The following is a 13,477-nucleotide window of genomic DNA, read 5'->3' as shown; positions in this document are numbered from 1 at the left end:
ACTGAGGACGACAGAGCGGTGCTGGGGCTCCGGCTTCCTTTGGGAAGCTCGGCCCTGGGGGAAGGAACAGGACCCAGCACAGAGGTGGGGCCAGTGGGAAGGATTCTCCAGGAGGAGGGATTTAGCAAGTTTGGGGGCTGAAGGGAAAGACTGAGTGGATAGCATTCTCGCCCTCTTTTTAGAGGGCTTCAAAGGTGTTACTAATTTTTCCTTTAAATCAGAAAAATAACTGCAAAAAAGAAAACAAAAGAAAATGTGAGTTCCTCCTCACCCACCCTATCCCATTCTCCAGAGCGAGTAATTTTTTCAGGTTTCTAGCGTGTATCTATAGAAACACGTGTAATTTTTAAAGTAAGTTATGGGATAATTCCACATATATTACTCTAGGGCTTCCTTTTTTCGCACTCATCTATGTACCTATATGCCCAGCTCTCTTTTTTATGGCTGCCTGGTATTTGCTTGGCTGTACAACTTACCATTCCATGACTGGTGCTCATGGTTTCCAAATTCCTGCTATGCTTTAGGTGGGATTTTTAAAAGGATTTTATTTATTTATTTGAGAGAGAGAGCAAGTGGGGGTGAGGAGCAGAGGGAGGGGGACAAGCCGACTCTGCACGAAGCACAAGCCTGACACGGGGCTCGATCCCACGACCCTGAGATCATGACCTGAGCAGAAACCAAGAGTCAGATGCTTAACCAACTGAGCCACCCAGGCGCTGCTCCTGCTATGATGAACAGTTCCTGCTACGAACCTCATCCAGTGACCTCTCTGCACTGGTGTGAGTCCTGCCATAGGACAAATTCTTAATATTAAATGTGCCAGGGACAGTCTGTGCGGAGTGTGCTGTCTCTTCCACGTACTTGCTGAATCTGTCTGCTCGCCCCACAAGGCCTAGGAATAAAAAATGTAGGGGAGAAGATGTGTTTCCAAAGAAGCTTATAAACTGAAACAAGGCTTTAAAGTATCTTTTAAGCTTTAAAGCTGACAAATATACAGCTTTCTTTTTAATCAACATGTTGTGGGTAAGGACCACAATAGATGGCTAGGTACCTCTTATTCATTAACCTGACAAATATAGAACGCATCCACATAACTCTCAGAAAGATAAAGTAAGTCTACCCTTCTTAATTTGATCATCCATTTTCTAGGTGTAGGATCGATATTTGAAGATACTGATTCCTGGGGGCCCATTTAAACATACTAAAAGCATTCATGGTGTGGGAAATTTGTTCACAGATTTCAGGGAGACCAAAGGTTGAAGGCCATTAAAATGTTTTTGTTTAAACATGATTATACTCTTGGGTTTTGGTACTTAATCTGTGAAATCATCAGTGTAGTACACTTTCATAAGAGGATTCTTTGGCACAGAGGGGGAAAACCCTCTCTCATTCCAACAGAGAATGTGAAAACAGGGAGAAGAAACAACGACATAACATAAACAGTCTCTTCTAGAGACCTGCTATTTCAGCACGGCCCTTGGCACACTTAGCTCGGAGCGCCCTCTTCTGGACTTGGGCTCCATGGCACCATCCGGCCACCAAGGGCAGTCAGACAAGTCTGATTTTCAAGTTCAAAAGCTGCTCTAATCTCCAATTCCAACTTCAGCACATCCTTCTTCTACCTCAGCCACTGAAACCCTGAGATGTTCTTTTTCAATATTTGTGCTATATTTTCAGGTTACACAGAACTCTGTCTCCTCTTTAAAAATGACTCCTTGGTTGCTATTTAAAAAAAAACAACAAAACACCCTCCTTAGATCTGAGTTAAGCCACTGGGATTCCACTTAACATTGTTCACTGTCAGAAATACATTCATAACTTTGGATAAATGGGAACTAGGTCTAGAAGCCAAAGGAGAATGGCAAACAGTTCTATGTGTCATTACCGAATACACTGGAGCAATACATGCTTAAGATGAAGGCTTTCTGTCCCACTCTAGAAAGCTGTCAGAACCTTCAGTTAGCCTCATATTTCCTGAATTAATTAAACAAATATTTGCAAAGCAAATTTTATGTACATGCCAGGGAGTATGCTAGGAGCTGTTTCACAGTGGGGGACAAGGTGAGGGCAGTGTCCCTTTAATCAAACGTGTGTGATAACTAGGTGGTGTTTTTATTGCAAAATGCTTGGCAATCTTCGAGTGTCATAATGGGTCACTGGAGCTTCAATGTTCTTTCACATTACTGTTAATCTATCATGTGCTACTACTATTAAATTTAACTAGGTTAATCCTCTTACTCAGAAATGCTTTCCCTCAAACTTCTTAAAAGGGACTATTCAAACCCCCAAGGAACATGCTCATGATGTGTTATGATAGGAAGGAGGAGGCAGGATGAAAGCAAACAGCGTCTGCAAACAGCTGCCTGTTTTCCTTGGAGCTGGGGTGGGTAGGGCTGAGGCCGGGCCCTGCTCGGATGTGGGAGCCTGCAGTTCCCTGGCACCATCTTCACAAAACTCTCCTGCGTGAGCACCAGGCCCATCGCCCACAACTTGCCCCTTGTCCTGCTCATCCCCAGACAGAAGAGAAGCCCCGTTCGTTCCCTCTCTCTCTCTCCCCCTGCCCCAACCCCTTTCTCTCTCTCTCAGGTATGGAAGCCCATGACCCATCTGCCAGACTGAGGGGCACCAGGTCCTGGGCAAGGCCAGTCCCAAAGAGGCGGGTGCTTCCATGCAAGCAGACCACAGCATTTACGGAGTCAAAGTCAGCAATGACAGCACGGGGGGAATGGGCCACGCAAGGTCATCCAAGAGAGATAAGGAAATGACACAAGGCCACGGGCTGTAAGGAGCCAAATCCCAACACAATTTCTAGTGAGACTCCACTAGTTACTTCTGCTCCGACTTTCTCTCAACTCCAGATGAACCTCTGAGCTGTAGGTGTCCCTTCTGCCTCCCTTCTCTTGGGTTCGTAACTGTAATCCGATGCTTCTTTGGGCAAGTCATGGATCCCTCTATTCTGTGATCCAAATTATAAAGGAACTTGGCTTTTTTAAAAAGCTAATTTTTTCTCTAAAATCTTTCCGGATCTCCAAGGGTGGGGGATGGATTCGGAATAACTATAATCTGTGGGCTCGCCCCATCCTAAATTCTGAGTTTTCAGGTGCCCCTTCCTTACTCTGTCCCACTAAATCCAGTACATTCAATTCAACTCACCAAATATTTACTGAGCTGAGCGCTGTGTTAGAAAAAGACCTGGACGGTGCCCTCAGGAAATTCACAGACCAAGGGATGAGAAAGATGAATAAACAAATCCTTTCAGGCCAGTGTGGCAAGGGCTATGACAGAATTATCTAGCACTTTCAAGCCACTGCTCTTGCGGAGTTAGGGTCTAGAGGGACAGCTGGATGCTAATCAGAAAACTGCACACAGGAAAGCAGGATTTCAGTTCTGACCAGTACCCTTGAGGAGAGGCAGGCAGAGCCAACTGATCTTTAATGGGGCATGCTGCTGGGCAGGAGGGGGTCCAGTAGGGCATCCTTGAAGAAATCACAGTTGAGATCTGAAAGATGGATCAAGGAAGATTAGGTGTAGAGTGTAGGAGTAAACAGTGGCCCAGGCAAGGGGGAAGAGCTTGTGCAAAGGAACTGTGGCAGGAGAGCACCGCGATCCAAGGCACCAAACCAACGCTGGTATGGCTAGAGCCCAGGGTGGGAAGGGGCGTGTGGGGTGGCTGGGCCAGAGAGGTCAGCAGGATCCCACATACTGTGTGGTCAGCCATGGCCTTGGCTCAATTCCTCATCTGTATCAAGGGATCAGACCAGCACCCACCTGGTAGGAATCAGTGAATCCCGTTTAGCAATTAGGGGAGGATGCTCTCAGCACCAGCTGCTCTTACGTTGTACTCATCATCCTCATCATCTCACCAGGACGAGCCTGTGGATGACGACCCTGTTGGCCCAGGTCAGATATTTCTTCTTAACACAACACACTACTTATGTGGGCACAGCTCCACAGAGGTCTCAGAGACCACAGAAATTAGCATAAATCCTATAAGGGTAACCGCTGGCTTTCTGGAGACATTCTGAATGAATGACCGGCTGGGCCGCTGACCACAGGGCTTAAAAACAACCACCAAGAGTTTATCCTCAAATACCCAGAAAAAAACCGAGACAGAGGAAGGACAGTGCCTCCTGAGAGAAAGCGGTCTATAAATGGAAAATTACACGGAAAGCAAACAAATCTTATTTGATGTGAACCCATTTTTGACTCTGTCTGGAAATCCAGAGCAGAAGGAAGTGGAAGGGACAGGGAGTGAGCAGGTGTGCCCAGGCTGAGGCTGCCTGCCGGGGACCAGTAGGGACTGTGACCAGGATGATGAGGAAGGGCTGGAGCCAGCTGCCAAGGCACCCACACCTCAGGCCAGACACTGGACAGACCCAGACGCTCCTGGGCTGCTTCTGAGCTGTGACGCATGCCTGGGCTGCAGATGTTGGCCCAGGCTGTGGTGGGGAGCAGGGAGATGGGGGGGGGCAGGAAACACAGGAGAAACTTCAGGGGTGTGTAACGAGCAGAGCTGCATCTCCCACCTCTGTTTCCTAATGTGGGTTGTTGTAGCATTGAGGGGGATAACGTATCTAGTTAAGTGCTCAGTAGATGTTACCCTCAACAACCAACTCTCTTCAGAGCAGCTGAGAGCCTCCATTAACCATGACTTTTAGTTCCGGACCTACAAGCCATTTGCTGCGTGGCTTGAGGAGATTTCTGAACATCTCAGTGCCTCACATTTCTCCTTAGAAGAGAATTGTGACCCTCCGATTTAAATGGCTCTACTTCAAAATATTAACAATAACAAGAGGTAACGTTTGGTGACACATTTTCCCCATGTGCCAAACACTGGTAAGAACGTTCCTGGAAGGTGAGAGCCTCAGTACTAAAACCTGGAGTCAGAACATCTGGGTTCGAATTCCAGACAGTTCCTTTCCTGGATGTGTGGCCTCGACCCATTATTTAACCTCCGTGACCTTTAGTTTCTACATCTGTCAGGGGAGGGGCGGGGGGTTGTTCATACTACCGATGTCACAGGTTTCAGGAAGGACTAGATGAGGTAGAGCAGAAGGAGGCGTTTACCAGGGTGGCTGGTAGCGAGCACTTAAAACGTCCACGCTTATCATTATTACGAAGTCTCTCAGTCTCTGCGACCCAGAGCCCTGTATCCAGGAGACTGAGACTAAGAAAAGGCAACATGTTCACACAATGGAATACTATTCAGCACTAAAAAGAAATGAGCTATCAGCTAGGAAAACATGTGAAGGAAACTTACATCCATGTTATTGAATGAAAGAAGCCAATCTGAAAAGGCTACACAGCGTGTGATTCCAACTATATGACATTCTGGAAAAGGCAAAACTAAAGAAGCAGTAAAAAGATCAGTGGTTGCCAGGAAGTTGCCAAGAGGGAAACGAATAGGCAGAGCACAGAGGCTTTTTAGGGGCGTGAAACTATTCTGCATGATACTACAACGGTGAAGATATGTCGTCATATATTTGTCCAAACCCTTTGAATGCCCAGCACCGAGTGAGCCCAATATAAACTATGGACTTTGGGAGATTAAGTTGTCAGTGTAGGTTTATGGCTGTAACAAATGTACTGCTCTGGCGGGGCTGTTGCTAACGGGGGAGACTGTGCGTGTGTGGGGGAGGGGCAGATAGGAGCCCTCTGAACCTTCCTCTTAATTTTGCTGTGAACCTAAAAACTGCTTTTTTTTTTTAAAGATTTTATTTATTTATTTGACAGAGAGAGACACAGCGAGAGAGGGAACACAAGCAGGGGGAGTGGGAGAGGGAGAAGCCGACTTCCCACTGAGCAGGGAGCCCGATGCGGGATTCGATCCCAGGACCCTGGGATCATGACCTGAGCCGAAGGCAGACGCTTAACAACTCAGCCACCCAGGCGCCCCTAAAAACTGTTTTTAAGACATAAAGTCTATTAATTAAAAAGAAAAAAACAAGTTAAGAGAGCCAGAACTGGGACTCAGACCTCTATATCTGAACTGTAAGCCAGGGGTCTGGAACTCTGTCCCCAGCTGTAGTGGCAGATTTGGGCTCCTCCGGCTGATGCAAGTCACAGGAGAAAGGTGGGTTGAGATGCAGAGAGGAAAGTTGGTGGGCACGCCTGGGTCAATTTTCCCTGGTCCTTGTCTGTGGATGGGACCCTACACACCCTGCCTCTGGCCCCCTCCCCTCTCACCACTGGCCCTGCCAGGAAGGCGCCCACGGGGAATACATGTAGATACTGCTGTTACCAAGAACCCTGTGTTAACACACACTCAGCTCCTCCGCAGGGATAATTTGGGCCGTGTGCATGCTATGAGAGAGCGTGGGTGTATTCAGCTATACATTTACATTTAAAGTTTAAAATGTTTACCCTTTGGAACTCAACCCCCCACCGCCAACAATACAGGCACTCACCATTATCCACTTAATACATTTCTAGAACCTGCGTCTTACAGCTGATTTTATGTGTCAATCATACTTTCCCACGAGAATAATGGAGTGGCTGAGGGCGACATATTGAAGATCTCCATCCATGTGGTATGAAAGCAACATCTGGTTACTATAAACCTCAGTTGTAGTTTCAATGATGGGGTATGACCCAAATTATAAAATGTGTATGAATGGATTACAAAGGGGGGGATAAGATTAACACTCACCACCACTATCCTCATTTAGTGGCCACCTAAGAAGTTTCAAGCTCTGGGTTAAGCAGGTCATGTGCCTTAAGTCAGCTGATCGTCACAAAATTCCTTTCAGTTAGGTACTATTATATATTGTAGATGAGGACACTGAAGCTCAGAGAGGTTGTGTGACTTCCCAAGGGCACACAGACACTAAGCGGTGGACTCCACAGAGTTATTTTTTAACTGCCATGGTCACCTGTGCTGGACTTTTGAACTTCCTGCGTATATTATCTTGATAAATCTCCATGGATTTCCCCATCCTTTCTACTCCAAATGTCATGTCCTAGCACAGCCCTCCCCCTGACCACCCCCTTCCACTCCCAACCCCTCTCAGAAGAACCATCTGTCTCTCAGGTACGTCCCAAACTGGAGGATGCCTCAGCATCACCTGGAGAGGGTTAGTATAGTGTAGACTCAAAACGTCTGAGGCAGGGCCCAGGAATCTGCATTTATAACAAATGTCCCATGTAATTCTAATGTTGGTGTTCCTTGGATCATACTTTGAGAAACACTGGATCGGCAGGTTTCCAGGGGGAATTAATTTTTCTTATTTAAAGCATCTGTTAAAGTGATTTGCAATGTTTATAGCAGCAATGTCCACAATAGCCAAACTCTGGAAAGAACCCAAATGTCCATCGACTGATGAATGGATAAAGAAGATGTGGTATATATATACAATGGAATATTGTGTAGCTATCAAAAAGAATGAAAATTTGCCATTTGCAATGATGTGAATAGAACTAGAGGGTATTATGCTAAGCTAAGTTAGTCACAGAAAGACAAGTATCATATGATTTCACTCCTATGTGGAATTTAAGAAACAAAGCAGATGAACATAGGGGAAGGGAAGGAAAAATAAAATAAGATGAAAACAGAGAGGGCGACAAACCATAAGAGACTCTTAACTATAGGAAACAAATGAACTCTTAACTATAGGGAATAAACTATAGGGTTGCTGGAGGGAAGGTAGGTGGGGGGGTGGGGTAACTGGATGATGAGCATTAAGGAGGGCACTTGATGTAATGAGCACTGGGTGTTATATGCAACTGATGAATCACTAAATTCTACCCCTGAAACTAATAATACACTATATGTTAATTAAATTGATTTTAAATAAAACATTTAAAAAAATAAAACACCTGTTAAAAATATAAATGGTTGGGGTCCCTGGGTGGCTCAGTCGGTTAAGCATCTGCCTTCGGCTCAGGTCATGATCCCAGGGTCCTGGGATCGAGTTCCGCATCAGGCTCCCTGCCCAGCGGGGAGCCTGCTTCTCCCTCTCTCTCTGCCTGCTGCTCTGCCTACTTGTGCTCTCTCTCTCTCTGTCAAAAAACTAAATAAAATCTTTAAAAAAATATATATATAAATAAATGGTAAAAAATTCAGAAAGTTCAAAAGAGGGGCATCTGGGTGGCTCAGTTGGTTAAGCATCTGCCTTCAGGTCATGATCCCGGGATCGTGGGATCGAGCCCCATGTCAGGTTCCCTGCTCGGCGGGGAGTCTGCTTGTCCCTCTGTCCCTCCCCCCGACTCATGCTCTCTCTCAAATAAATAAATAAAATCTGAAAAAAAAAGAAAGTTCAAAAGAGTAGATAGTAAAAAATACATCTCTTAATGTACAAGGTTGTTCAGAGCAACGGTTTCAATGAGAGTGAAAAACTAACATACCTGTTTGTCCCTACAGAATATATGCAAATACAGTGTAGGCTATTCGTAAGAGCGGAGCTTACTTACAGAGTTTACTCACATAATATTTGTTGATGTATCTGTATGGGTGTATACAAATGGAGATCTCAGATATAATGTGAGTGAACAGAAGCATCTGCAGAACCAGAGAGCACACTGTTTATGTGCATTAAACACACCCCTAAATTCCTAATAGTAATTGCAGCAGAGGAAGAGAGAAATATTATGTAAAAGGAAAATGGGAACTCCAACTTCCTCTCTGATGTTTTATTTTATATATAAAAAAGACCTGAAGAGGGGTGCCTGGGTGGCTCAGTCGTTAAGCGTCTGCCTTCGACTCAGGTCATGATCCCAGGGTCCTGGGATCGAGTCCCACATCGGGCTCCCTGCTCGGTGGGAAGCCTGCTTCTCCCTCTCCCACCCCCCCCTCCGGTTGTTTTCTCTCTTTCGCTGTGTCTCTCTCTGTCAAATAAATAAAATCTTTAAAAAAAAAATCTGAAGTAAATTTGAGAAAATGTTAACATTTGTTAAATCTGTGTAGAGTGTACACAGGTGTTTCTTCTTATTATTTTTTGTTTGTTTTTCTTAAATAAAAAAGAAAGCTGCCCCTGGCTCCCCAGTTCACCCAGTTTCCTTCCCTGAAGGCAGCTTGTTATTTTTCCTTTGTCCCTGTCTAGGTCAGCCTCAGCATTAACAAGCACCTGAGTCTAATCTACATTCTTCATCTGATTCTCTCCTACCCACTTCAGGACCTGGTCTTATTAAATTCTCTTCGGATCTCCAATCTGTTCAGTCCCTTCTCCTGCAGGTTTCTTCTTGACAAACATTCTCAGGTCTCTCATTTTAGAAAAGCTGCTCTCCCATCTTACTCCCTCAAGACACGAATTTTCTTTTGGTGGGATCCCAGTCGCTCGCAGGAGGGTGGTGTGGGCTCACCGCCCCCAACTTCTTACGCCAACTCAATCCTCTTGTCTCCTCTCCTGGCTCCCCCATCCACCCATCTCCAGAGACAGACTCAAGACTCTTCTGCAAATCTGATATATTTGTCAGTCTCTTTCTTGACCTTGTCCCCTGCCCATACTTTTGGAAGCACTCCTTACCAGTCTCTTTTCTCACTTCCGCACCTCAGCTCCCCTCCCCTCATGCCATCCCAGGCCTCTCCCATGGCCCACCAACTCTGTCTGCTTCTCTTCTGTCTTGTTTTTCTCTCCATTGACGACCTCACCAAGCCCCTAGATGCCAACCCTCAATGAGCATTTTGGGGAAGACACCCACTTCCTCTTGAATTCTCTTCCTGTGGCTTCAGAACCACCTTTCCAACTGTGTGAGGGTCATGCCCACCTCAAAATCCTACAGATAGAGCAAACTCGTCCTGCCAAGTTCAAAGTACTTACGCAGAGTACGTAATTCTGTATTTCTGCTAGGTCAGTTCTTCCTAAATTTAATACGCATACAAGTCACCTGGGGCCTCTTGTTGAATGACAGATTCTGGTCCTCTAAGTCTGGGGTGGGGCCTGAGAGTGTGCATTTCTAACGAGTACCTGGGTGATGCTTGTGGGACCCCACACACAAATAATAAGATGCTAGAGAGATTTCCATTCTCCAGGTCAGGGCTCTCAACTCTCTCTTAAACTTAGAACTACCTGCAGCTCATGCTAGGTATAACATGGTTTAAAAATATGCACATGGTTAGAAGATTCAAAGTAATTAACGCTCTTTTGCCTGGCCCTGGCCCGGATCAATGAATCAGAATTTCTGGGTGCGTGGCCCGGGCCACCTGCGTTTCAAGAATAACTACTAAGTACCTGGGCAGGCTAGGATTGTGGGAAAGACTGAAGGGACAGTGGTTAAGACAAAGCCCCTGCAGAGCCTACCTATTAGTGGAAGTGGTGGTGATAAAACAGGAAAACAGACCTCAATATTGGAGAGCATTTCAGGTAAGTGCTACAAAAGAAAGAGTGGAGTTCCAAGTGGAGAAAATCTGAAAAGGGGTTGCTTTAGTTAGGGTGGTCAGGAAAGGCCCTCGTGCAGAGAGGACATCTGAGCTGAGAAATGGACATGTAAGGGTCTAAGGACAGAGAAGCATTTCAGGCTGAGGGAACAGTAAACACAAATGTACTGTGGCAGATCCATGCTTGGTGAGGAAGAGAAGGAAAGTGAGTGCCATAGGTGGAGCACAATGAGCAAGGGAGGAGCGGTGAGGGATGAGTCTTCGGGAGGCTAGAGGCTGATCATGAGCCTGCGGAGCACCATCTTCCCAAGGACAGAGCAAAAGAAAGCCTCTATAGGGTTCTACCCAAGCAAAGCCATGTAATCTGACTTAAGCGAGGAGCTGTAGGAGGCCAAGGGTTAAAGCAGGAGGCAGGTGTGAATGGTGGCTTGGAACACAGTGGGAGTAATGGAGAACCCAGAAGAGGGCAGACAGAGGATAAAGCCTGGAGCAAGAAATAATAGAACTTGCTGATGAATGAATGGAATGGGCTTACATGAAGTAGAGACAGAAAAGGACTTCTCTGTTTTTCGGCTGAGACATCAGGGACATTTACTAAGATTTGAAATATTTGAGAAAGAGAGGTTGAGGGACTGTGTGGGGGAAATCAAGTTATGTCTGGGTCATCTTAAGATAATTACTGGACATCCAAGTGGAGATGCTGAACAGGAAGTGGGATTTAAGATCCGTCTAGATATCTTTCCAGCCTTATTCTTCACCTTCTAGAACCCATTATATATGAGCCAGTCCTAATTCCAAGTGTCCTGATTCCAATTCTCACTATGCATTTTCCTAACTCTGTTCCTTCCTATGCTGTATCCTCTGTCCAATGTACCTTCGATCTTGGCCTTTTGAGACCCTAGTCCCACATTACAAACCATCTCAAGTAACCACTGCTCCCTAATATCTCTGTCATCAGTGAGCTGTGCCTCCTGGGGACTCCCATAAACCCTGATGCCTTATTTGTGACATCTGTCACATTTTCCCCCATGAGCTATTTGTGTGCGTTTACCTGCCCTGCTGGGCTGTAAGTTCCTGGAGGGCAAGGCTTGCCTCCTATTCTTTTACCGTACCCTCCATGATATCCAGAAATACACCCAGCACATAGAAGGCTACTCATTAGAAGTGTTGAATAAATGAGGATCAGGACATGTTCTGAGATGATCACCTGAGGTTAATCTAGTCATCAGTGATCAAAGGTGACAGGTTTTCTTAACCCTGGAGGAACTGATGACTGCTGAGTCTCTGGGTCATTGGTATAGAACCACCTAGTACGATGCTGAAAGTCTTGACACATGTATGTCATTGCTTATCTCTAAATAGTAATGCATGCTTTAGGTCAAGAGTATATCCTTTTTAAGAAGTCTGAATCTCATGTGTGAACTCACTAAAGACGCCTATTGTTGGAAAAGCTGGTGGTATGTTCTTTCCCAAGAGAAAAACTCCCTTTGTAATTATCACCACTGCTGCCCAAGGCCCAAGTTGCTAAGACTGGACTGTGATCGCTCTGCTTTCTGTGGGGGCACGTCTATTATACAGGGGCACTGGAAAAACTGGTGTTGAGCCCAGTTCAGTTTATAGCCTCATGTCCAATTTGTCCATGAGGCTTCATTATAATCAGATTGATTTATTATAGCACATTTTCCCTTATGGCGTGCAAGGCATGGATTGTGTACTGGGGAAGAGAGAATGACAGGTCAGATATTGAACAGTGGGCTCTTGGTACACAAGCTGGCAGACACTGAGAAAGTAAGAGAAAAACAAGACAGAAATGGAGAGTAATGGCCATGAAGGGAGGCTGGGGTGTGGCCAGAGCTCATAGGGCGCCATAGGTAAGGGACCACTCCTGCAAGAGGGGCATGGGGGCTGAGTGAGATTAACAGAGAAATAAAACGAGAAAGGATGGAGAAGGAATGGAGGCTGAGGGAGGAAAATAGTCAAAGAACGTTGTCAGTTCCCACAGCGATCATCTACTGAGTGGTGATTATGTGCCAGGCATTGTGATGAAAGCTTTATACAGATTGTCTGATTTACTTTTCCCACAACCTGGAGTAGATACTATTTAACCCATTTTACAAATGAGGAACTTGAGGATCAGAGAAGTTAAGTAACTTACTCAGGGTCGCAGAGCTAGAATAGGCGAGCTGGGATTCAGACCCAGGTCTGTTGGACACCAAAGCCTATGTTCGTAATGACTGCTTTATACTACCTGCTGATACGGATGGAGGGCCATTTCCTCCCACCAAGACTGCTGTAGGCTGAGAAACACAGTGTCTCCCAATACTCCAAAGAGCAAGGTACTGAGTGATGAGCTAAGTTAGAGGTGTTGTTAAAAAGCCCTGCTATGACTGAGCTGTCTGCCGGGGCTGAGGGTACTCAGGGCGGAGATGCTCTCATCCATCATCAGGGAATACTCACTCCATTGTGTCGGGCCCCACCTAAATGTTTTTTTATTGTCTGCTCTTCACCATGAGTAATGCCACTTTCCATTTTAAGCTGGGAGCTTCAGGAGATGACCCCGTTATAAGCCAGAGTTTAAAGCTAAGTGCTGCCTGGGGGATTACTCACCCACTTCAAGACGCGGCCAACATCTCACCCTCCCACTCAAGATGCTGCTGGAATATTCTCTTCCTTGCCAAAGCCTAAGGGAAATCTGGCTTCCCCTAGAATCAGACTGGGAATGGTGCCAGGTTATCAGAAAGCTGGCAAGTTAACTGATTCTCCAAGTGAAACTACTGTGGGTGTTCTGGTCCCTGCCTGTGTAGTAAGGTTTGCTTGCTTGTTCATTCATGTGGCATAGGCTGAGGGCCTACTATGTACCAGGCACTCTGTTCCGTGACAGAGATACTGCAGTGATCTAGATGGCTTTAGTCCTTGTCCTCTGGCAGCTAACAGTCTGGGGAAGATGAGCAGTTATAACAAGATGTCATAAGAAATGACAGGACGTGAGAAGCTCAGAGAATTTGAAGCACTCACAGCTGAAGGATTTATGCCAGGGTAGGAGCTGACTAGGTTTCTTAATTGTAAGCAACCAAAATTGACTTTGACTGCTAATAAACAGAAAGAGAATTTAGAGAACCTGGGGTTGCCCCAAGAATCACTGGGAAGGTGTGGTGGTCCAATATC

General features: G+C 45.8%; 1 protein-coding gene and 1 long non-coding RNA gene across 4 annotated transcripts in view; one reads left to right on the top strand and one right to left on the bottom strand.

The window, feature by feature from the left end:
* FGF1 (fibroblast growth factor 1) overlaps positions 1 to 13,477 on the top strand; it is a 93,744-nt gene that overhangs the window by 35,701 nt on the left and 44,566 nt on the right. The gene's annotated exons all lie outside the window — the stretch shown is intronic.
* LOC113928890 overlaps positions 1 to 13,477 on the bottom strand; it is an 89,949-nt gene that overhangs the window by 39,571 nt on the left and 36,901 nt on the right. The gene's annotated exons all lie outside the window — the stretch shown is intronic.

This window comes from Zalophus californianus, chromosome 5 (assembly GCF_009762305.2).
Source record: "Zalophus californianus isolate mZalCal1 chromosome 5, mZalCal1.pri.v2, whole genome shotgun sequence".
Classification (NCBI taxonomy): Eukaryota; Metazoa; Chordata; class Mammalia; order Carnivora; family Otariidae; genus Zalophus; species Zalophus californianus.
The sequence above is the reverse complement of the archived record's forward strand: the minus strand, read 5'-3'. Positions and strand labels throughout refer to the sequence as shown.